Source organism: Bos indicus x Bos taurus, chromosome 6, assembly GCF_003369695.1.
Source record: "Bos indicus x Bos taurus breed Angus x Brahman F1 hybrid chromosome 6, Bos_hybrid_MaternalHap_v2.0, whole genome shotgun sequence".
NCBI lineage: Eukaryota > Metazoa > Chordata > Mammalia > Artiodactyla > Bovidae > Bos > Bos indicus x Bos taurus.
Window position 1 is genome coordinate 84,497,669 of NC_040081.1, and position 22,760 is coordinate 84,520,428.

General features: G+C 37.8%; 1 pseudogene across 1 annotated transcript; it reads right to left on the reverse strand.

The window, feature by feature from the left end:
* Nucleotides 1-1,349: 1,349 nt before the first annotated feature.
* LOC113894346 lies at nucleotides 1,350-21,897 on the reverse strand (annotated as a pseudogene). Its single transcript, XR_003511541.1, has 6 exons — nucleotides 21,140-21,897; nucleotides 20,180-20,328; nucleotides 13,457-13,588; nucleotides 7,691-7,778; nucleotides 6,321-6,540; nucleotides 1,350-2,324 (listed from the first exon to the last, which is right to left on the reverse strand). The product of XR_003511541.1 is annotated as a UDP-glucuronosyltransferase 2B17-like (transcript).
* Between the last annotated feature and the right edge of the window lie 863 nt (nucleotides 21,898-22,760).

The following is a 22,760-nucleotide window of genomic DNA, read 5'->3' on the forward strand; positions in this document are numbered from 1 at the left end:
ATTTTTAGTCTTTCTTATTGCACAGTGACTACCAACCCTTTGTCTATTATAAGTGCTGCTGTATAGATTTGAGCAAAATTTTGTAAGCCTATATGCTTGATTTAAAAACATTTTCTACTATGGAAACATATGGTTCTACTTTCTTACTTTTCTGCTAGTTCTATTTTTCTTTAAATATGTGTCAATTATCTAGGTGGGTTCTATGTGAAATTCTTGGTAAATTTTCCTATAATTCCCCAAACATCAGTGTTTCATTTTTTAAAATAAATTATCCCTAAGGCTGATGAATGTTTTGTTATATGTTGTGGATGGTGGTCCCCTTGACCAATAAGACAAGATTCATTCCCTCACCTGGACATTTTGATTATAAACTGCTTTTCTGATGTACAGTTTTCATCAGTACCTTCAGATTGTTTTCATTTGATTCACCAATATTTTCACAAAATTTATGTGATGTTTGTATTGTGCTCATTGTTTCTGATTATTTCAGTCATAGTGGACCTAGGTTTAAAGAAAATAACGTCTATAATATTTTCTGTCATGATAAGGGATTGAACGTTTACATGTAAGCGTTATGGGAGGGATGACACAATAGCTTCCTGAGGAAAGAGACAAAAGAATGATAAATGCTGATCTAAAGCGTGGTTATGATATAATATAATATGAAAGTGAAAGTTGCTCAGTCATATCCAGCTCTTTGGGACCCCATGGACTGTAGCTTACCAGGCTCCTCTGCCCATGGAATTCTCTAGGCCAGAGTACTGGAGTGGGTAGCTATTCCCTTCTCCAGGGGATCTTCCCAACCTGGTATCAAACCCAGGTCTCCCACTTTGCAGGCAGATTCTTTACCTTCTGAGCCACCAGGGAAGCCCAAGAATACTGGAGTGGGTAGCCTATCCCTTCTCCAGGAGAATCTTCCCAACCCAGGAATCGAACTGGGGGCTCCTGCATTGCAGGCAGTTTCTTTACCAGCTGAGCTATCAGGGAAGCCCATATTATAATATAATAGTAAATAATTCAGTCTGTGTTCAACAAACCCATTGAATTTTTCATCATATCTGCAAGTAGCTAAGTGGTGCTGTGTCCTGAATTGTAAATATATACATAGATTTAGATATATATGTAAACATAGATAAGATCATAGATATATTCAGGTAGCTTTGGCGAGAAAGAAAATTCAAAAGTCTCTTTTGAATTTAGAGTTCAACCTGAATATAGAGTTCAGGTTATAATTTTCTTAACATACAGTTGAGAACTTATATCCATTAGCAAAGGCTGATTATGGGAGTGAAAATAATAGGTGAATAAAAGGTGGATGACAAAAAGAGAATTAGGTCATGAAATTAAAGGTTTTTGCAAATATCTCAATTTTATAAAAGGAAGCATGTAGCAGTTGCTATACTTCTAATTCCACAAACACTCCAAAGGCAAATGAGATTAACTGGACGAAGGCTAGTGTCTTGCTATGGCTTTAGGTAAGAAGTGATGTTGAGGCTGGATGCACAGTAAAAATGAAGAACTGTTAGTAGTCTCACAAATAAAATTAAAGGGTGAATCTTTCAAAAGAATTCCAATTACTGAACAATTTCTATAGCAAGGAAAAGCTATAAAATTCTATACAAAAATCAAGGTAAAATTCTGAATATCTACAAAATAATATGGATACTATGAATAGACTTTTATTGTTCTTGTTTCTACACGCAATATGTGAAAACCAGTTAAATTCAATCATATCTTTTTAGTATACTTTTGCATTAAAACAATAAATTTCAGTACATACCCACATAGTTTTATGGAGAGTTCTATGAGGAGTTCTATGAGGCAGAACTGCTAGAGCAGCAGTACCCAACCTTTTAGGCCCCAGGAACCAGTTTCATGGAAGACAATTTTTCCATGGACTGGGGTAGGAAGGAATGGGTTTGGGACGATTCAAGCACATCATATTTATTGCTCACTTTATTTCTATTATTGCATCAGCTCCACCTCAGATCATCAGCCATTAGATCTCAGGGGTTGGGGACCCCTGCGCTGAGGTCTGATACAGCTAGTCTCTTTTCTCCTTCTTTCCTAATTTAGCAAACTTCAAGCAACAAAATAGACAACATTTTGTGATGACAAATATGGCAGTTGCCACACAGGCCAGTAGGAACCCAATGACATCCAGAGAGTGGTACTGGAACCAGGTGAGGTCATGGATAGCTGGCCGCAAGTGCTTGGCTCCTTTGTGGCGCATGACAAACTCGATCCAGAAGACTGCTCTGTCCAAGGGCTTCATAGGCTGATCATGTTGAATGGCTGATAATCTCATCACATTCTCTTTGTAGCTGAAGGAAAATCAAACAGTTATCATTTATGGAATGAGCTATAATAGATAAATATGTGAAATTTTCTTGCAGATGGTAACAGAGTGCAACACAGAGTGGAAGAAAAACATAATTTTCTCTGAGGTGATTATTGAGGTATTAGCTTATGGGCTAGGATTTCTTAAATGCATAGCGTTTCAAGCTACAAAAAAAAGAAAGAAAATGGGGGAGAACAAGATTGTATATTCTAAACAATGGAATGAGCTGTCCCAAAGGGAAAGAAAAGAAAAGAACTTCATAATATGTTTGTCCAAAGTTTGAATTATCTCATAAAGAATTGTTAATGGACCTGATAGATGTATTTCAAATGTTATAATCTAGATATAGCAGGTAAATCAGTGATGAGGTTTGGAGACATGTCCAGACAGGGCTGATCTTACATTAGTGAAGTGGTGGTTGAAAGTATGGAAGTAGATTGACTCAGTTTGATTCCTGAGTCTTACTTTGTTGGCTGCTATTTTATTTTTTCTGTTCCTCTTATTTTTTTTTAATTTATTTTATTAACATTTTAAAACTTTTTTAATTTTTAAACTTTTAATTTTACTTTGGAGGGCTCAATCATGATAGAACCTGTTTCTCAGTTTTTCATTGTACTATAAAATGGCTAGGAATAGTACCTTATCTAATTATTTTGATAATATTGTATTGATTCTTAGAGGCATTCCTGGCATGCAGTAGACACTCAGTAAATGTTTACTAGTATTGTTGTTCTGGTTCTTGTTCTAAAAATTCTGGAGAAGGCTCAGCATTTCACTCTCAGGCATTGCAGACACACTTGTTTGTACTGCTGAAATGATGGCAGACTAACAGACAAGAAAGCAGAATAAAGAGATATAGCACATGAAGTTTAAATCACAAAGTGCTACAACATGGCAATGTAGTTATAACAATGGAAGTAACTTTTCTCCCTTTACTGTCAAAAACACAGGAGGAGCACTGGGTTTTTGCAAAGACTGCAGTAATCCTGGAAATATATTTTTAATACAATAGGAATAGACTACAATAAAGAAGTTACTTAATATGTGTAAAGTAACACTGTTTTCAAGCTGGTTTTAGAAAAGGCAGGGGAACCAGAGATCAAATTGCCAACATCCACTGGATCATGGAAAAAGCAAGAGAGTTCCAGAAAAACATCTATTTCTGCTTTATTGACTATACCAAAGCCTTTGACTGTGTGGATCACAATAAACTGTGGAAAATTCTGAAAGAGATGGGAATCCCAGACCACCTGACCTGCCTCTTGAGAAATCTGTATGCAGGTGAGGAAGCAATAGTTAGAACTGGACATGGAACAACAGACTGGTTCCAAATAGGAAAAGGAGTACATCAAGGCTGTATATTGTCACCCTGCTTATTTAACTTCTATGCAGAGTACATCATGAGAAATGCTAGGCTGGAAGAAGCACAAGCTGGAATCAAGATTGCCGGGAGAAATATAAATAACCTCGGTAATGCAGATGACACCACTCTTATGGCAGAAAGTGAGGAGGAACTAAAAAACCTCTTGATGAAAGTGAAAGAGGAGAGTAAAAAAGTTGGCTTAAAGCTCAACATTCAGAAAACGAAGGTCATGGCATCTGGCCCCATCACTTCATGGGAAATAGATGGGGAAACAGTGGAAACAGTGTCAGACTTTATTTTTGGGGGCTCCCAAATCACTGCAGTTGGTGACTGCAGCCATGAAATTAAAAGACTCTTATTCCTTGGAAGGAAAGTTATGACCAACCTAGATAGCATATTCAAAAGCAGAGACATTACTTTGCCAACAAAGGTTCGTCTAGTCAAGGCTATGGTTTTTCCTGTGGTCATGTATGGATGTGAAAGTTGGACTGTGAAGAAGGCTGAGTGCCGAAGAATTGATGCTTTTGAACTATGGTGTTGGAGAAGACTCTTGAGAGTCCCTTGGACTGCAAGGAGATCCAACCAGTCCATTCTGGAGGAGATCAGCCCTGGGATTTCTTTGGAAGGAATGATGCTAAAGCTGAAACTCCAGTACTTTGGCCACCTCATGTGAAGAGTTGACTCATTGGAAAAGACTCTGATGCTGGGAGGGATTGGGGGCAGGAGGAGAAGGGGATGACAGAGGATGAGATGGCTGGATGGCATCACTGACTCGATGGACATGAGTCTGAGTGAACTCTGGGAGTTGGTGATGGACAGGGAGGCCTAGTGTGCTGCGATCCATGGGGTCACAAAGAGTCGGACATGACTGAGCGACTGAACTGAACTGAACTGAACACTGTTTTAGTAAATACAACATGTAGCATATCATGAACATCAGTATATCTTCATTTTTGACCCCAACATTACATTATTAAAAATTAAAAAGACATATAAATATACTAGAGATATGTACATTTACATAAAAACAGCAAATGAAAGATTTGTTTCTTTTAAAAAAAGAAAAAGAGTGCTTTTTATGCTGCTCACTTTCGACAATAGCTGTGCTAAAATTAAATTTAAATAACACTGCTTATAAAACACAAAATGCTCTTTGCTGCTATTACCGATACATTCTCAAAATATTTTCTTTACAAAGTCATTATGATAAAAAAAGGGGGAATATATACATCATATTTGTGATATTAATAATTGTGTCACTGAAATTCATGTATATCCTGAAGTGATTTGGAAATTAAATATATATGTTTTTAGAAAATATGGCTTTTAAATAGGAATATCCCAACGTAACTATCTATTCCAAATAAGACAAAAATGAGCACAAATAAAAGAACTCTGAAGATACTTACATTTATAAGCTGTATCTACATAGTTGTAATAAAGTAAATTAGAAAATTCTAGTTGTTTACCATTTGTCAATGATGGGATCAAACTATTATTACAGACTAGCAGATACAGAAAACAATCTATTGATTACCAGATTTGGGGGAGTAGAAACACACAGGTGGGGAGTAGGAGGCAAAATTACTGGGAATAATATAAGCTCAAGGAGGTGTTGTACAAAACTGGAAATTTAGTCACTCTTTGGTAATTACTTTAAATGGAAAATAACCTTTAAAAATTGTGTAAAATTTTTAAAAAAAGGAATATCCCAATATATGGGATTCCCCGGTGGTTCAGATGTAAAGAATCTGCTTGCAATGCAGAGACCTGGTTTGATCCCTGGATCAGCAAGATCCTCTAAAGAAGAGAATGGCTACCTACTCCCATGGTCTTGCCTGGAAAATTCCATGGACTGAGGAGTGGTGGGATACAGTCTATGGGGTCCCAAAGAGTCGAACACAACTGAGAAACCAACACTTTCACTTTTTCATATCAACATACTCCTCCCAAGTCAATTATGTTTAGATTTATAATTCTTCCAAACAAGACAAAATGACCACAGTAAAAAAAAAAACAAACAAACAACCCTAGAATACACCCACATTTATAAATAGTATATACATAGTTGAAACTGGGTAATTAGAAAGTTATAGCTGTTTATCATTTACCAGAGATGGAGTCAAAATATTAGCATAGAAAAGTTGGAGAATATTAAATGTAATTGGAATTTGAAGTGGATGATGTCATGATGGTTTAGTGAAAATAAACCATCTTTTAAGAGTTTAAAACATTTGAGAAGTTCACATGCTGAAAGAAAGTGGGCAGATGAGTATCCATAGCATTCATGGTTCCCTACAATAACTTTGTTCTCAATGCTTCTTAATCCTTCTACTACCATTTCAGTGGTTCTTCTCATTCTAATGATTAAGTTTTCAACATTTCTCCACTATCTTTAAAACACTGACAAACTTTTTCCATAAAACCATGAAAAAATCTTAATGTGACATTCACAACCTGTTATTTTTGTCTGTTTTCAAAACATCGAGCAAATCTTACACCTCATTGTGCTTATGTGAAGACTCATCACTGCCTCCCTGGCCTTCAGATGAGAACTTCTCTAGAAAGATTAGCTGGTAAAGAAAAAAAGAAAAAGAAAAAAATATATATACTCACGAAGGATTATTAATGACTTCCTTCAATGCGTTGAGCAAATCTCTTGTTGACATTGTTTCCAAGTCCAACCTGACAGCTGTTCCCTTGGATTTCATTCGAACGATGTTATCAGCTTGATCAGCAAACAAAGGAGTGCCCACCATAGGGATCCCGTGATAGATGGCCTCATAAACACCATTGCTTCCACCGTGAGTTATAAAGGCTTTGGTTTTTGGATGGCCTAGGATTGAGTGAATTCAGTAAGGTTATTAATTATAACTCAGAATAAAATGAGAAATGGGTATTATAAGGCACTGGATGGAGGAGTATCTTTTAGATAACAGATTATTACGCATATGAAAGTGCTTTTAACTTGCTTTCAGAACTCAGAAGAAACGGCTATGTCTGCTGACGGGGTAAATGCAGAGTTTGTGAAAGAAGTGCTGAGTCACTTGAACGTCACAAATGAATCCAGGATCGGCAGGGGAACAACTTGAAAGAGCATTCTGGGTAAAAAAACCACATGTGCAAAAAAAGAGGAGGACATGCCGAAATTTATTCACCTAAAGATACAGTGAAGCCATTTAGTTTGATAGGAATGGTGTCAGGGGAAAAGAAAGATAATGGTAGTGGCACTGGAACCAGAGGAAGGAAAAGCTAAATTTTACCATGAAGTGTGTTATTGCTTCACAAAAATGATTGTGCCTTTTTTTTTTTCACAGAAAATTGAGAATCATTGGTGGGAGAAGGCAATGGCAACCCACTCCAGTGCTCTTGACTAGAAAATCCCATGGACGGAGGAGCCTGGTAGGCTGCAGTGCATGAGGTCGCTAAGAGTCAGACAAGACTGAGCAACTTCACTTTCACTTTTCACTTTCATGCATTGGAGAAGGAAATGGCAACCAACTCTAGTATTCTTGCCTGAAGAATCCCAGGGCTGGCAGAGCCTGGTGGGCTGCCATCTATGGGGTCACACAGAGTCGGACATAACTGAAGCGACTTAGCAGCAGCAGCAGCAGCAGCAGCAGAGAGTCATTGGTAATGGCACAAGAGTTCTTATTTTTAAGATACAGAATGGAAATGATAAGTATAATGAAAGAATTCAGAGACAGAACAACAATCCAGGAAGTTATTGAAAAGTTCACTGTGAGAAGTAATTACAGCTAAAGTAAAGATTCTAGCTATAAGGGATGTGACTACATAGAATAAACTGACAACTTTTATATGTTCTCCTTTTTTTCTCATAGCAAAGACAATTATAATAGACTAATAAAGTTTTCTTTTTCAGTGTTTCAATAATTAATTGCTTTCTAAGTGTGTTTCCTGTTGAAGCACTCTCACTCTGCTTGGCTGTTACTCATATTTTCATTATTTGTTCTGACAAGTCTCACCAAGAAGGTCATTCTGGGGAAGCCATTTATACAACCGGGTGTTGGGTCCTAAGGTATCTGGTTTTTTGCCATCATATCTCCATAGCACCTGTTAAAAGCAAAGGAAATACCTTATTCTATGAGTTGAACTTCATAGTTATACTAATAATTTCTAAATTGACCCAAGATACATATAATTACATGTCTTCCATATGACATGTAAGGAAATGAAGGCATATTAAGTAATGGTAACTAGTAATAGAAAGACATACACAGGAATACCTACATTTGATGTATTAATTATGTACACATGATGGCAGAGACAAATGAGATTTTCAATGACCAATTCAAATATTAAAAAAAAAAAAAACTGTTTTGTTGTTGCTTTTCAATCACTAAGTTGTGTTCAACTCTTTGCATCCCATGGACTGCAGCTTGCTAGGCTTCCCTGTCCTTCACTATCTCTCAGAAGTTGCTCGTATTCATATCCATTGATTCAGTGTTGCTATCCAACCAACTCATCCTCTGTCACTCCCTTTTCCTCCTGCCCTTAATCTTTCTCAGCATCAAGGTCTTCTTCAATGAGCCATCTCTTTGCATCAGGTAGCCAAGGTATTGGAGCTTCAGCTTCAGCATCAGTCCTTCCAATGAATATTCAAGGTTAATTAACTTAGGATTGACTGGTTTGATCCTGCAGTCGGGGGACTCTCAAGAGTCTTCTCCAGAACCACAATTCAAAAGCATCAGTTCTTTGGCAATCAGCCTTCTTTATGGTCCAACTCTCACATCCATACATGACTACTGAAAAACCATAGATTTGACTATATGGGCTTTTCCGGGCAAGTGCTCTCTTTGGTTTTTAACACACTGTCTAGGTTTGTCATAGCTTTTCTTCCATGGATAATTGGTTTTGTTTCCAATACAACAAGCCAGTGGCAGATTACACATAACCTACACATTCATTTGCTTTCTTTATATGCTAGTGCTCATTTTCAAATTCAATATTCAGTGATTTATTTATTTTTGACTGTTATAAAAGAGTTTACATATATCAAGTAGTTAAAATGAGAACTTATTTTATTAAATTTTACACATTTTGATTATAGAGAGGAAAAAGTATGCAGTCAATCACCTAAGATAAATATTTTGGCTTATTTATAATTTATTAATCCCCTTCATAGATCACAGCCTTGTCACGGTAAAGGGGCTTGTGTAACTCAATGAAGCTATGAGCCATGCTCTGCAGGGCTACCCAAGGGCAGATGGGTCATAGTGGAGTGTTCTGACAAGCTGTGGTCCACTGGAGGAGGGAATGGACAACCACTCCACTATCTTTGTCATGAGAACCACATGAACAATATGAAAAGGCAAAAATATATGACACTGGAAGATGAGTTCTCCAGGTCAGAATGTGTCCAATATCCTGCTGAGGAAGAGTGGAGGGCAATTACTAATAGATCCAGAAAGAATGAAGTGACTGGGACAATGAAGAAATGATGCTCAGTTGTGGATGTGTCTGGTGGTGAAAGTATGATGCTGTAAAGAACATAAGATCATGGAATGTTAGGCCAATGAAATCGAGGTAATGGACATGGTCAAGCAGGAGATGGCAAGAGTGAATATCAACATCTTAGGAATCCATGAACTAAAATGGACAAGTTCGATGAATTTAATTCAGATGACCATTATATCTACTACTGTGGTTAAGAATTCCTTAGAAGAAATGGAGTAGCTCTCACAGTCAACAAAGAGTTCTGAAATGGAGTGCTTGGGTGCAATCTCAAAAACAACAGAATGATCTTGGTTCATTTCCAAGGCAAACCATTCAACATCACAGCAATCCAGGTCTATGCCCCAGGCACTAATGCTGAAGAAGCTAAAGATTGATTCAGCAAGACCCACAAGACCTTCTAGAATTAACACACACACACACACACACAAAATAATGAAGAAGAAGTCTTTTCATCATAGGGATTGGAATGTAAAGGTAAGAAGTTAAGAGATATCTAGGGTAACAGGCAAGTTTGGCTTTGTAGTACTAAAAGAAGCAGGCAAAGGCTAACAGACTTTGGTCAAGAGAACACACTGGTCATAGTAAACATCCATTTCCAACAACTGATGACTCTATACATGGACATCACCAGACGGTCAATACCGAAATCAGATTGATTATGTTCTTTACAGCCGAGGATGGAGATGCTCTATACAGTCAGCAAAACAAGACCTGGAGTTGACTGTGGTTCAGATCATGAGCACCTGAGTGCAAAATTCAGATTTGAATTGAAGAGAGACTTAAATTGAAAGCGGGGAAAACTGCTAGGCCATTCAGGTATGACAGAAATCAAATCCCATATAATCACACAGTGGAGGTGATGAATAGATTCAAGGGTTATATCTGATATACAGAGTGCCTGAAGAACTGTGGATAGAGGTGTGTAACACTGTACAGGAGGTAGCGATCAAAACAACCCCAAAGAAAAGGATATGCCAGAAGGCAAAGTGGTTATCTGAGGAGGCTTTATAAATAATGCAGAAAAGAAGGGGAGTGAAGGCCAAGGGAGAAAGGGAAAGAAAGATATACTCAACTGAATGCAGAATTTCAGAGGATAGATAGGAGAGATAAGAAGGCCTTCTTAAGTGAACAATGCAAAGAAATAGAGAAATCAATAGGATGTGAAAGACTAGAGATCTCTTCAAGTAAATTAGAGATCCCAAGGGATCATTTCATGCAAAGATGGGCACAATAAAGGACAGAAATGGTATGGACCCAACAGAAGCAGAAGATATTAAGAAGAGGTGGCAAGAATACACAGAAGAACTATACAAAAGAGGTCTTAGTAACCTGGATAACTATGATGGTATGGTCACTCATAGATCCACACATCTTGGAGTGTGAAGAAAATGGGACCTTAGGAAGTATTACTATGAAGAAAGCTAGTGGAATTTTAGCTGAGGTATTTCAAATCCTAAAAGATGATACTGTTAAAGTGCTGCACTCAGTATGCCGGCAAATTTAGAAGACAGAGCAGTGGCCACAGGACTGGAAAAGGTCAGTTTTCATTCCAAACCCAAAGATGGGTAATGCCAAAGAATGTTCAAACTACTGTAAAATTATGTTCCTTTCACATGCTAGCAAGGAAATACTCAAAAATCATTTAGCTCAGCCTGAGCAGTACATGAACCAAGATTTTCCAGATGTGCTATCTGGGTTTAGAAAAGGCAGAAGAACCAGAGATCAAATTGCCATCATTCATTAGATCATAGAAAAATCAAGAGAATTCCAGAAAAAACATCTATTTCTGCTTCATTGACTATGCTAACCTATATGCAGGTCAGGAAGCAACAGTTAGAACTGGACATGGAACAACAGACTGGTTCCAAATAGGTAAAGGAGTACATCAAAGCTGTATACTATCACCATGCTTATTTAACTTATATGCAGAGTACATCAGGAGAAACGCTGAGCTGGAAGAAGCACAAGCTGGAATCAAGATTGCCAGGAGAAATATCAATAACCTCAGATATGCAGATGACACCACTCTTATGGGAGAAACTGAAGAAAACTAAAAAGCCTCTTGATGAAAGTGAAAGTGGAGAGTGAAAAAGTTGTCTTAAAGCTCAACGTTCAGAAAATGAAGATCATGGCATCTGGTCCCATCACTTCATGGGAAATAGATGGGGAAACAGTGGAAACAGTGTTTGACTTTATTTTTGGGGGCTCCAAAATCACTGCCGATGGTGACTGCAGCCATGAAATTAAAAGATGCTTACTCCTTGGAAGGAAAGTTATGACCAACCTAGATAGCATATTGAAAATCAGAGATTACTTTGCCAACAAAGGTCCGTCTAGTCAAGGCTATGGTTTTTCCTGTGGTCATGTATGGATGTGAGAGTTGGACTGTGAAGAAAGCTGAGCACAGAAGAATTGATGCTTTTGAACTGTGGTGTTGGAGAAGACTCTTGAGAGTCCCTTGGACTGCAAGGAGATCCAACCAGTCCATTCTGAAGGAGATCAGCCCTGGGATTTCTTTGGAAGGACTGATGCTGAAGCTGAAACTCCAGTACTTTGGCCACCTCATGCGAAGACTTGACTCATTGGAAAAGACTCTGATGCTGGGAAGGATTGGGGGCAGGAGAAGAAGGGGATGACAGAGGATGAGATGTCTGGATGGCATCACGAACTCGAGGAACGTGAGTCTGAGTGAACTCCGGGAGTTGGTGATGGACAGGGAGGCCTAGTGTGCTGCAATTCATGGGTTGCAAATGGTCAGACACGACTGAGTGACTGAACTGAATTGAAAGAGACTCTTGATGAGGGTGAAAGATGAAAGTGAAAAAGTTGTCTTAAAATCAACATTCAAAGCAATAAGTTCATGGCATCTGGTCCCATCATTTCATAGCAAATATATGGGGAAAATGTGGAAGCTGTGACATATTTTATCTTCTTGGGCTCCAAAATCATTGTGGATGGTGACTTCAGCCATGAAATGAAGAGACACTTGCTTCTTGGAAGAAAATCTATGACAAATTTAGATAGAGTATTAAAAGCAGAGACATCACTCTGCCAAAAGAGGCCCATATAATCAAAGCTATATTTTTTTCTAGTAATCATGTATGAATATGAGCATTGGACAGTAAAGAAGGTTAGGTAAGATAAGATAAGGTGAAGTCTCTCAGTCGTATCCGACTGTTGGCAGCCCCATGGACTGGGGCTTACCAGGCTTCTGTATCCTTGGGATTTTCCAGGCAAGAGTACTGGAGTGGGTTGCCATTTCCTTCTTCAGAGGATCCTCCTGACCCAGGGATCGAACCCAGGTCTCCTGCATTGTAGGCATACGCTTTACCATCTGAGCCACTCAGGAAGTCCTTAAAGAAGGTTAAGCGCTGAAGAGTTGATGCTTTTGAATTGTGGTGCTGGAGAATATTCTTGAGAATCCCTTGAATGGCAAGGACATCAAACCAGTCAATCCTATGTAAACCAATCTTGAATATTCATTGGAAGTACTGATGCTGAAGTTCCAATACTCTGGCCACCTGATAACTCATTGGTAAGACCCTGATCTGGGAAAGGTTGATGGCAAAAGGAGAAGGGCTGGCAGAGGATGACATGGTTAGATAGCATCAATAAATCGATGGACATGAATCTGGGCAAACCCTGGGTAATAGTGAAGGACAGGGGAGCCTAGCATGCTGTAGTCCATGGGACTGCAATGATTCAGATGACTTAATGACTAAACAACAACAGCATAATTTTTTAAAAATAAGTTAATCAGTGCTGCTGAAGAAGTATGTTCTCTTAAATTACAAATTATTAAGCCCTACTTCCAAAAGCAATGAAAAGTGGAATTGTTTGACTTGAATCAATATTGCATGACTACATTTATTGTTAAAATTTAACTCCTGAGAGCATCTGTATGTGTGTTGTGTCCTCAGAAGTCCTTCAAAGAAAAGGAACAAGTGACAAAGCAGAATTTACTGGTTAATCTTCTTGCCCATGCTACCATTGTATTAATAACACCAAAATTCACACTGTGTCTCTTAAATATCATTCTTTTTATTGCTATGTTGAGTAATTAAAATTATTATGGATCAAAGGCACTCCCTGTACTGCCGTAGCACCTGCCATGTATATTTTGGTTTATATATACACATATATATGTATATATATGAGATAAATTGCTGCTATCATATTATTTACCCTTCTGATAGAAAATGTCCATGATCAGATCTTTACAGAGTTTAACAGACTTATTAAAGAGTTGTCCATGATTAAGTTATTGTATCTACCTTTTGTGGAATTTGAGCGAAGGCTGATGCAATCACCTTGGCTCTGTCTTCTGACATGTTACTGACCATTGACCCCAAAGAAAACACCACAATACCATTTTCTCCAGAGCTCTGCACAAACTCTTCCATTTCCTGTGAAAAAAGAATATGCGCATCACAAAAGAGCAGCAGCATAACAGACATTATTGAAGGGATTGCTACAAGCAACTAAAGAGAGAAAATCAGAAATTGTCTTGAGATATCAGAGTAGTGATTTCTTACAAAAATATTGTGGTAAGATACACATGGCATAAAATTTACTTCTTAATTGTTCCTAAGTGTGTAGTATAGTAGTGTTAAGAATACTCACATTGTGCATCCAATCTCCAGAACTTTTTTATCTGACAAAACTGGAAGTCTATAATCATTAAGAAATTCTACTTTCCTCTTTCTCTAGCCTTTGGCAAGTTTCATTCTACTCTGTTTCTACAAATAAGATTAGTCTGGATACTTCTTATAAGTTGAATTGCACAGTATTTGTCTTTTTCTGACTAGTTATTTTCACTTAATGTAAGGTTCATTCATGTTGTGACATGTGTCAGAATTTCCTTTTAAAGGTGAGTAATATTCCGTTGTTTGTATACATGACATTTTGTTTATTGCTTCCTCTGTTGATGGACATTTGGGTTGCTTCAACCTCTTGGCTCCTGTGAATAAAGCTTTCATGCATATGTTGTACAGATATCTCACTGGGATACTAATTTCAATTATTTTGGAAATAAACCCAGAAAAGGAATTGCTGAGCTATATGTGTAGACAGGTTTTATATTAGAAAGTTCACATTATTCTTTTCACATACTATACAGTTAGCTAATAGAGTGATTTCCATCCCTCACCCACCCTACTCCCCCAATTCTCTTGAACATATTAACTTCATATCTTGGACTTTGGTCAGTTGTGCTAATAAATTTTCAACCTAAAAATCATTAAAGAAATTTTTTGAGGGACTTTATATTATTTTTTATAATGATGATTTTTTTTTTTTTAAAAAAGCATTTTCATCCTTGAGATCCTGGGAAAAGAATAGGTGATATGAAGTCAATTTCTGCGATTATATATATTTGTGCAATGTGTCTCTGTATAAGCAGGAAATAAGATAGAGCCAGTACTCAGTACAAGGAAATATTATTAAACTATATTATCCTCAGACTCTTCATTAATCTTGATATTAATTACTAACATAGATTCTTGGAAAGAAGTTACTTGCCTGATTCAACCCCCTTTGGTTCTTTGTTATTATAATTATGCTAAATCATTTATTTATTCCAGACAGACTTTTGAGAATTATTTAGGTTATTCATTAATATTTCATTTCCTGACTATGAGCACTATGAAAAAAAATATGATCTGAATCACTTTATGTCATTTGTTCAGTTCTGTAATCCTATTCTTCACCTTAAACTTTGTCATAATTTCCAAACTCTGTCTAAATTACTAACTACTGACTTGAGGAGTCAAGTATTATAGTTTGGAAGTTGTATGAAATAGTTCTGTGAGTTCTATTTATAATCCAAAGTTACACTTGTATAGTTGCTTATTCGAGCAACCATATGACTGTGTTTCTTTACATATGATGCCTTTGTCCTGAACTTGCATAATTAATGTCACAGATGGATGTGCTATGTCTAACTGCGGTGAAGAAACTTCAACATGACTTCAGTGAGTCCCCCTGGGAGCACCTGCTCCACAGAGGAAAAGGTTCCAGGTCTGGTCAGCTTTTGAGTAATTCACTTCTAACTAAATAAAGCTCCTGGTGAATCCGTATTTGCCTGGAATTGTTTCTGAATTATTTTGCTTTGTGGTCCTTGATCCTTTCTGATTAAAAAAAAAAAGGTTACTTTCTGTACTAGAATAATTCCAAATTTTAAATGGCAACCCACCCCAATATTCCTGCCTGGGAAATCCCATTGACAGAGGAGACTGGCTGGCTATAGTTCACAGGGTCGCGAAGAGTCAGACATTACTGAGCATGTATGCATAGCTACTACTCTATACCTTAGATCTCTAGTATTTATTTACTAAGAAATGCAAATTTGTATCCTTAAACAACATTTCCCCTGTTCTTCCACCTCTCAGTACTGGCAACCACCATATTCAGTTCAGTTCAGTCGTGTCTGACTCTTTGTGACCTCATGAATTGCAGCACACCAGGCCTCCCTGTCCATCACCAACTCCCGGAGTTCACTCAGACTCACGTCCATTGAGTCAGTGATGCCATCCAGCCATCTCATCCTCTGTCGTCCCCTTCTCCTCCCACCCCCAATCCCTCCCAGTATCAGTCTTTTCCAATGAGTCAACTCTTCGCATGAGGTAGCCAAAGTACTGGAGTTTCAGCTTTAGCATCATTCCCTCCAAAGAAATCCCAGAGCTGATCTCCTTCATAATGGACTGGTTGGATCTCCTTGCAGTCCAAGGGACTCTCAAGAGTCTTCTCCAACACCACAGTTCAAAAGCATCAATTCTTCGGCTCTCAGCCTTCTTCACAGTCCAACTCTACATCCATACATGACCACAGGAAAAACCATAACCTTGACTAGACAGACCTTTGTTGGCAAAGTAATGTCTCTGCTTTTGAATATGCTATCTAGGTTGGTCATAACTTTCCTTCCAAGGAGTAAGCGTCTTTTAATTTCATGGCTGCAGTCACCATCTGCAGTGATTTTGGAGCCCAGAAAAATAAAGTCTGACACTGTTTCCACTGTTTCCCCATCTATTTCCCATAAAGTGATGGGACCAGATACCATGATCTTTGTTTTCTGAATGTTGAGCTTTAAGCCAACTTTTTTACTCTCCACTTTCACTTTCATCAAGAGGCTTTTTAGTTCCTCCTCACTTTCTGCCATAAGCGTGGTGTCATCTGCATATCTGAGGTTATTGATATTTCTCCCAGCTATCTTGATTCCAGCTTGTGCTTCTTCCAGCCCAGCGTTTCTCATGATGTACTCTGCATAGAAGTTAAATAAGCAGGGTGACAATATACAGCCTTGATGTACTCCTTTTCCTATTTGGCACCAGTCTGTTGTTCCATGTACAGTTCTAAGTGTTGCTTCCTGACCTGCATACAGGTTTCTCAAGAGGCAGGTCAGGTGGTCTGGTATACCCCAAAAGCCAAAAGAATCACACCTTGAAATTTCACATTTACCACAAAGTTTCAGTATTTCAAATAATAGTGTACTGGCCCCCAAATAGACACATAGACCATGGAACAGCATACAGGGTTCAACTAATATTCAACAAGGGAGCAAGGGAAACAAGAACACCAATTGTGGAAATGTTAGTCACTTCTTTCTTTTCTGAAAAAACTGGATAAACATACGAAAAAAACAAAAAAGCAAAAAACGAGACCTCTATCTTATCCCACTCACAAAAACAACTCAAAATGAGTCAATAACTTAAACATAAGACCAGATACCATAACATCCCTAAAAGAAAATATAAGGATAAAACTCCTTGACACTGGTCTTGAAAATGATGTTTTTTTTTAATGACATCAAGACCACAACAAAAGGAAAAAATCACAAGTGGGACTACAACGAGCTTAAAAGCTTCTGCACAGCAAAAGAAATAATCAACAAGACGAAAATGTGATCTACAGAATGGAAGAAAAGTTTCGTAACCACATATTGAATGAGGGGTTAAGATACAGAATATATGCACAATTCATACAACAAAATTCAATTAAGGAATGGGCAGATGAACAAAATAGACACTTTACAAAGAAGATTTCCAAATGGTCACCAGGTATAGGAAAAGATACTCAACATCAGTAATCATCAGGGAAATGTATTTCAAAATCACAATCAGATATTACCTCACCCCAATTAGAAAGTCTATAACCAAGAAGAGAAAAGTGTTGTGAGAATGTGGAGAAAAGTGAATGCTTGTACACTCTCAGTGGGAATGTAAATTGGTTCAGCCCTTATGGAACATAAATTGAAGGTTCCTAAAACAATTAAAGATAGATCTATTGTATGATCCAGCAATTCTACCTCTGGGTATATAGTCAAAGGAAATAAAAACAGGATATTGAAGAGGTATATGTGCTCCATGTTGACTGCAGCATTATTCACAATTAGCTAAGGGAAGAAACTTAAGTGCCCACCAATGGATGAATTACTTAAAGATGTTTCCATAGATACACACAGATATGAACACACACACACACACACACACACACATAGACACACGTGCTCCGAATGAAATGTCATTCACCCACGAGAAAGATGGAAATCCTGCCATTTTCGACAACATGGGTGGACCTTGAAGACGTTATGCTAAAATGTGTGCTGTCATTTTAATCCTTACTCTATCCTATAATCAAATAATACACTATGATATATATCCTGAAAATTGTAATTCTAGCTTATGCTTTTTTAATCTTCAAGAAAACTGTGATCTTATTATATTTGTTATTTTCTAAGTAAATATTTTTTTGTATCTGATTTAGTATAATTTAGCACTGTTTGGGTTTTCCTAGTGGTTCAGATGGTAAAGAATCTGCCTGGAGTGCAGGAAACCAGGATTTGATCCCTGGGTCGAGAAGATCCCCTGAAGAAGGGAATGGCTGCCTACTCCAGTATTTTTGCCTGGAGAATCCCATGGACAGAGGAGCCTGTTGGGCTACAGTCCATAGTGTCACAAAAAGTCAGACATGATTGAAGTGACTTAGCAGCAGCAGCATTTAATATAAACTTTTGTAATGTTAGGAACTTTTAAGTCTTTGGAGATCAGATGAAGAAGATGAAATACTAAAGTATTTTGTAGGTTTTAAGGCTTTTCACCACCGCCGCTGCCACCAAGTCGCTTCAGTCGTGTCCGACTCTGTGCGACCCCATGGACTGCAGCCTACCAGGCTTCTCGGTCCATGGGATTCTCCAGGCAAGAACACTGGAATGGGTTGCCATTTCCTTCTCCAATGCATGAAAGTGAAAAGTGAAAGTGAAGTCGCTCAGTCGTGTCCGATTCTTAGCGACCCCATGAACTGCAGCCTATCAGGCTCCTCCATCCATGGGACTTTCCGGGCAACAGTACTGGTTTGGGGTGCCATTGCCTTCTCCTGCTTTTCACCATAGCACTAACTAAAATAAATGCCCATTTCCAACAATATAAATGAATGTACATATAAATGTATGTTTTTATTCCCAGCCCAGAGATTTAATTAAGTAAATCATCCTGATTCATGTCAATGTATGGCAAAACCCATCACAAAGATGTTAAGTAATTATCCTCCAATTAAAATAAATTAATTAATTTAAAATAAAGGAAAAAATGAGTTAATGTGATATCTATGTGATCACCGTACTCTAGTTTTCACTCATTATTGTCTATATCTAACAATAATCTTTGGAGGAGGAAATGGCAAACCACTCCAGTGTTCTTGCCTCAAGAATCCCATGGACAGAGAAGCCTGGTAGGCTGCAGTCCATGGGTCGCACAGAGTCGGACACGACTGAAGCGACTTAGTAGTAGTAGTAGCAATAATCTGCTAAACGGTCTCTTCCTATGCTTTACCATTTACAATCCAACCCAGTGACTACATCTTGCTTTTAATTTTTAAATAATATATGACTATCTCTTTCTCAGGGCTTTCGTCATAGCTCAGTCGGTAAAGAGTCTGCCTGCCATGCAGGAGACCTGGGTTCGATTCTTGGGTTGGGAAGATCCTCTGGAGAAGGAAATGGTAACCCGCTCCAGTATTCACACTGGAGAATCCCATGGACAGAGGAGCCTAGCAGTCTACAGTCCATGTGATTGCAAGAGTCCAACGCAACTTAGAGACTAAACCACCGCCGTCATCTCTTTCTTTCTTTCTTAATCCTTTCACTATTCTTCCCAATGCCCCTACTAGATGTTTCAAATGTTTATAATTATCTGTTTTCAACTTACCTCTACAGCATCATCTTCTTCTTTATTCAGCCTTTTTCTATCTAGACTAAACTTGGACTTTGGGCAACTGTCATCACTACTCCACCTACCTTTCTTTTATATCTTCTTCCAACTGAGCTAAGAGGGAAGCCCATATCTTCTTCCACCCCTGCCCTATTCCTCTGTTTATTCCTGAGCATCCTTCAGATCTCATAATTATCTATGGATCAGAGATACTTTATATGATTCATGCTGAATATTTCTTTAGCACTTTGGTCTTGCCATATTATAACATTTTTTACAACTTGATTGTGTTTTATCATTCCAGGTGGACTGTCAGGTGGTAGAAACTGTGCCTACACCACTTGCCTATATTAGCACTCACTTCTGGAATATGCTATATACAAAATTATCCTATAATAATGATAATACAATTATAATGTAACTGATTATAGTGAGATAAGATGGTTGGATGGCATCACCAGATGATAATATGACTATTATTTCATATAAAATATATTTTTTTATATAAAAATATGTGTCCTTTAATGAATGATGCTTCTCTATGGTTGAATAATGAAATTGTAATTTAATTGATGTATTTTCAAAGTGTCCCATGTTTCTCTAGTTTATTCTGTAATGATAATGAAATTCAGATAGTTGTGTTGATATAGAAATACATCACTTTCTAGGTGGAAGGTCACTTTATCCAGGTTCCAGTATCTGACTACCTGTAATCAAACGTTCTAAATAAACAATACAGAATGTTCCTATTGAAAACACAGAGTTCACAAAGAACAACAAGGAGGAGTAGGTGACCTTAGGCAGGGGCTTGGCAGGTTTGCAGTGGAGCCCTCCAACAAATTCAACATTTGGTAGTCGTGGACGAGGAAATGACAAATCCCAGTAGCTTCGAATGAGCCACACATCAGCTTTCCCCATTGTCTCTGATAAGGTAGTAGGTCTTCCTGAAAGTAAAAAGAAAAACAACAAATGTTTTGATCAAATGAGACAATTGTCATATGTGTATATAAGATAATTTGTGTAAAGGAACTTGGGATGTTGTGGCCAAGATGTTTGAATGTGTCTGTTGCTTGATAAATATATACCGTAGCATAGTATAGGATAATAAAGTATATCTGGAATACATCTGTTTCTACACAAGCAGAAACAATTTCTAAAAGCTAACTGGATACTTATACTAGAAATATGTGTATAACTCTCCATGTACATGTCTTCATCTATCAAGACAGTTTATGAGATTCGTAATGACTTTAAGTTAAAAAAGAAGTTTTGTAAGTTGGGATAGTCACTTGCAGATGTCCTGGGTACTTCAGTCTGTGGTAAATGACTTCCTGGTATCTGATATGAGTAATGGCTTTACCCTACCCTATAATTAAGTGTTTGCATAATATTTGTTAGATTGAGGGTCATTTCATATTTTTTATTTCACTGTTTCACTTATTTGAGATAAATTTTGTGAATTTCTATTTAGACAAACTCAACTTCCAAGGCAATAGGAAAAATAGGACTTAATTCTACCAACTACAAACATGACTTACCTAGTAGTTTGGTTGCTAAGTGGTAACTGACTGTTTCAACTCCGTGGACTATAGCTCAACAGGCTTCCCTGTCCATGGGATTTCACAGGCAAAAACATTGGAATGGAATGCCATTTCCTTTTCCAAGGGATCTTCCTGACCAAAGGATAAAACCTGTGTCTCCTGCATTGGCAGGTAGATTCTTTACCACACTGAGCCATCAGGAAGCCCAACTTACCTAGTACTTCACTGTAAAACTGATTCCACTTCTTCTCTTTGTACGTTGGGAAGAAAAGCTCAAAATAAAGTTGTATAAAACATATTTTTGATCCTCTCCATGAATGTCATGCGATCACTTAATTCTGAAAGCATAACAGGTACAATAAGAATGGTGGGAATGGAAGTCTTCCGCTATTCTTCTCAATTATGTGCCAGGTGAGGTGTAATGACTGTACACGAATGGTATTTTTAAGTAATTCAGCCAGCAATTCACCACAGGGTCCAACAGCATCTGCAATAAGGATATCAAACCTTGATTCCTGCAGTTTTGTCATTAATTTCTTGTTGGAAACCAGCGTCTTTACAATACTTAAAGTAGTATCAAAAATTCCCAAAATAAACTTCTCACGTTGAAATATAGGACCAAAAGGAATCTTTCGACACATACGTCCATTCCTCAAGAAGACGTTCCATAAAATATCTCATAATCAGTTTTTGTTAAAGATCAGGGAAAAGTCTCAAATTTCATAGTAGATGGTTTGCTGGAATTAGGAATAGTGGAAGCTGAAGATATCAGAACAGTCACCTCATGACCCCTTGTGACAAGTTCCTCCAGAATTGTCTTTATATTCAGCCAGTGACTAAATTCCACTGGCCATACCAGCACCTTTCCACAACTCCCACCGCTAAAGTAGCAAGTCAGCTGTAGCAGCAGCAAAAGCGAGAGCCTTTTCATAGACATCTTGCTCATATGCAGTCCTTTAAAATTAATTACTGTAAACTTTTGCTATTGCTCAGGCTTATATCCAGAAGTCATCAACCAAAGTTAAAGTATAACTCCTATTCCTTAAAAAAGTAAATTGCATGAATAGTCAGCAGATGTGGAAATCAAGTGAAAAGGCAAAGTGCAGAACACTTCGAGATTATACAGTGTGTTTAGTATTCATTTTTGCCAGTGCTGTCACCCATCTTGACACACAAATCAATTATATTCTGTGAGAAAGAAGACTAACTAGTGTAAAACAATAGCAAGTGAGAGGCTCTTGAGTCTGCAGTCGCTTTGACACAGAATTAGAGATAAGGTGACATCAACAAGGTGGAGGGTTATGAGGTCACAACAATTGTGTCCCGCACAGAAACAGCAAAAACAATAAATGACCAAGTGCAAACCATGTAAAGTATTTTGGGAAAGTTCTGGACTAAAATGAAAAAGCAGCAGAAATCTTGCAGTTTGCAAAGACTGAAGATGTATGTTCTGATTTTTTTAGTGTAATGTATTAATACTAAAGATATCAATTAAGTTTGACTGGTCAATTGTATAATTTATGATGATCACTATGCCATATTGATTGTTTTGTCTGAACGATCTGCCTACTGATGACAGTGGGGAGTTAAAGCAGAAGGAGACGACAGAGGATGAGATGGTTGGATAGCATCACTAACTCAATGGACATGAGTTTGAGCACACTCTGGGAGATGGTGAAGGACAGGGAAGCCTGGTGTGCCGTGGTCCATCAGGCAATGTTATCAGGTTGATCAGCAAACATAGGAAAGCCCACCATAGGGATCTCATGGCAGATGGCCTCGTAAGTGCCGCTGGTTCCACCATCAGTTATAAAGCCTTTGGTTTTTGGATGACC